The sequence below is a fragment of the Prunus avium genome, chromosome 6 (genome assembly GCF_965620075.1).
Source record: "Prunus avium chromosome 6, drPruAviu1.hap1.1, whole genome shotgun sequence".
NCBI lineage: Eukaryota > Viridiplantae > Streptophyta > Magnoliopsida > Rosales > Rosaceae > Prunus > Prunus avium.
In genome coordinates, this window is record NC_142289.1 from 21,172,992 (window position 1) to 21,176,525 (window position 3,534).

At 39.0% G+C, this 3,534-nt stretch overlaps 1 non-coding gene across 1 annotated transcript; it reads right to left on the reverse strand.

Moving 5' to 3' along the window:
• Positions 1-3,134: 3,134 nt before the first annotated feature.
• On the reverse strand, positions 3,135-3,241 carry LOC148293813 (small nucleolar RNA R71). Its single transcript, XR_015836885.1, has one exon. It is a non-coding gene; the product is annotated as a small nucleolar RNA R71 (small nucleolar RNA).
• Between the last annotated feature and the right edge of the window lie 293 nt (positions 3,242-3,534).

Consider the following 3,534-nt stretch of genomic DNA (forward strand, 5'->3'; position numbering starts at 1 on the left):
ATCAATAGGTGTTCCAAATTGGACAATTCAAGTTCAACGACAGTTCGTTCCTAATTGGAGTGGTTGGTGTATTCCATACTTCTAGCGATTGGATTTCACTCAAAACTCACCAAATGACTCCTCCCACCATATTATGATGGTGCACAAGTTTTGGGCTCGATCCGAAATCAATAGGTGTTCCAAATTGGACAATTCAAGTTCAACGGCAGTTCATTCCTAATTGGTATGGTTGGTGTATTCCATACTTCTAGCGATTGGATTTCACTCAAAACTCCCCAAATGACTCCTCCCACCATATTATGGTGGTGCACAAGTTTTGGGCTCGATCCGAAATCAATAGGTGTTCCAAATTGGACAATTGAAGTTCAACGGCAGTTCGTTCCTAATTGGAGTGGTTGGTGTATTCCATACTTCTAGCGATTGGATTTCACTCAAAACTCACCAAATGACTCCTCCCACCATATTATGATGTTGCCCAAGTTTTGGGCTCGATACGAAATCAATAGGTGTGAGAAATTGGACAATTCAAGTTCAACGGCAGTTCGTTACTAATTGGAGTGTTTGGTGTATTCCATACTTCTAGCGATTGGATTTCACTCAAAACTCACCAAATGACTCCTCCCACAATATTATGATGTTTCAAAAGTTTTGGGCTCGATCCGAAATCAATAGGTGTTCCAAATTGGACAATTCAAGTTCAACGGCAGTTCGTTCCTAATTGGACTGGTTGGTGTATTCCATACTTCTAGCGATTGGATGATAAGTTCATAATTTCACACATTTGCATGCCTTCGTTACTTAGTAATTTTGTTTAGTTTCTCTTTATTTCAAGTCACTTACCTATGTTTGTGTGTTCTATAGGTTGAAGGCAGCAAGAGATTGCTTTTGAAGCAAAATGGTGCAAAACGTGCAAAAACTGGATATTGAGTTAGAAGTTCATTTCGGACTTATCTTCTTCATCCGAGCTTGGATTGGGCCAATACTTGTGTGGTTGGATCAGAGACATTCTGAACTTCAAAATGGATATCTTAAAGTCATATTTGGATTCAGCCAAACCCAATCCGTGAGCCCATCAAAATACACATCATGCTGACATGAGGATGAGCTGATGGATGCTTGGTCATGGTGAGCTAGGCATGAGCTATTGGTTTCTGGATGGATGCTTGATCATGCTGACATGAAGATGACCTATGGCTGCTGGTGGGATTTATTAGTGCAGCAACCAATTCTGATTATCTAAATACAAGTGTTGTATGCATTAGTCATATTCAATTCAGAATTCCCCTTTCCTTCTCCCTATAAATACCACTTCCATTCCACATCCCAGACACAATTCACTTCATCCATTACTTCCATACACACATTCAGATTCACCACAAAGAGAGAGAGAGAGCTAGCTGCAAAGGAGGGAGAGCTGGGAGCTGTCCTGGAAACTACCTTGCTGCCACCAGCTAGTTCTTCTATTCTCTTTATTCTACCTATGTATTTCTTATCTTCTGTATTCATAATTATGTTTAACTAATCCATTTTGTTAGGGCTTAGGATGAAGCCCTAGTCATGAATATTCAATGTTATGGATGATTTCATAGTTAATTGATTTCCTTGCTTTCATTATCAAGTTGTTAATCTCCAGCTTATTATGTGCTTGATGTATGTTTTCTTGGAGTAGCTAACTAGGATTTTATGCATCTAGCACAGGTTGGGAAGGGGTTTAGATTCACCAATTCTACTCTCCTTTCACAAGCAACACATGAATGGCCTAAGAATCATTCAAGGGGTTAATAACCATAGGTTGACTAGGACAGATACCATGTTCTAGGACTTGTGTGATTATCATATTCTCAAGGAACTTAATGACTCTTATATGCTTTATTCTAAGTAGATACCATGCTTAGGTTGCATATTAGAGATCACGTGTTGTGTAGATACCATGCACAATTACATGCCTTAGGAGAATCATGCATCCTGCACCTAGATACCATAGGCTTGTATGCGATAATCTATTGTTAATGAAGCTTGAGTCAATTTCTATGCATTCATAACTTGGATAGGAAGACTAGTGGTAGATTCCAAGGCTCTAACACTTCTCAATCATTGTTTCACAACTTGTTCATTGCTGCCATTGTTTACTTCCAGCACTTCCATTTCATTCTCTTGTTTTCATTTAAACAACAAAAACCCCCCATTCGAGTGCGTGTGTGGTGCTAGGATTCTGTCCTAGACCTTGCCAATTGTTAGTTAGTTTGTTTCTTTGTTTTCAGTTTTTCCATCATTCTAAGTAGTTTAACTTGCAACCAAGTTACCATTCTCCGTGGGATCGACCTCGTATTTCATAAGCTATACTATAAATGGTTCGTGCACTTGCGAGAATTGAAGTTTCTATTTTTAATAACTCATTTTAGTTGTTAGGAATAGGCTCAACAAGTTTTTGGCGCCGTTGCCGGGGAACCGGTAACGATGGTGCTATAGTTAGATTACTTTGAGTGTTTTTGTTTTTGTTTTCGTTGGTTTTTATTTCTGTATTCTGTTTTTCTTTTTAGTTGTTATCTCCATTTGAAGGCACTAATTGGTTTCTTGTGTGTGCATATATGTCCGAATCTGATTCTGAGCCAATTTCACCAGGAACTTTTGCTGTACGTGTTGGTTTGAGGAGGAATTATAGTTCTTTAAGTGCTGAATCTGAGAGCTACGAATCTGAAGGTTCAAGCAAGATGGCAGAGATTCCAAACAACAACAATAATGATGAAGGAGGTGGTGCGCTTGTTGTCCAACCTAGGAAACCCCTGCGTGAATTTTCCATCCCCAAAGTCACTGATCAACCTTCGTGCATCGTCTATCCTCAACTCACAATTGACAGGTTTGAGCTTAGAAGTGGTATGATTCATCTTCTTCCAACTTATTATGGTAATACCACTGAGGATCCTTACATGCATGTTAAGCAATTCTTTGAAATATGTGCTACAATCAAAATTCAAGGACTTGATGATGAGCAGATTAAGATGAGGCTATTCCCATTCAGTTTAAAAGATAAGGCTAAGTCATGGTTATACTCTTTGCCTAATGCTTCAATTCGTACTTGGGATGAGCTTTCTAATAAGTTTTTGCAGAAATTCTTTCCAGCTCAAAAGACTAACAAGATTAGAAAGGAAATTCTTGGTTTCACACAAAGAGAAGGAGAAGCTTTTCATGAATGCTGGGAGAGGTACAAGGAGATGATGAGTTCTTGCCCACACCACAATATAGAGAGTTGGATGCAAATGCAATCTTTCTATGAAGGTTTGCTTGATTCCGAAAGGATGATGGTAGATGCAACAAGTGGAGAAGGACTGATGAACAAAACAGCAGATGAGGCTTTTACTCTCTTTGAATCTTTGAGTACCAACTCTCAACAATGGAGCTACAATAAAGGAAGAGGAGCTCCTATGAAAGCTGTGGTCTCTGAGGTAAGTACTAATAATGAGATTAATGCAAAACTTGATGTTATGTGTTCTTTGCTTCAACAGGCAGTGACTGGCCCTCTAGGAAGCAAAGAGG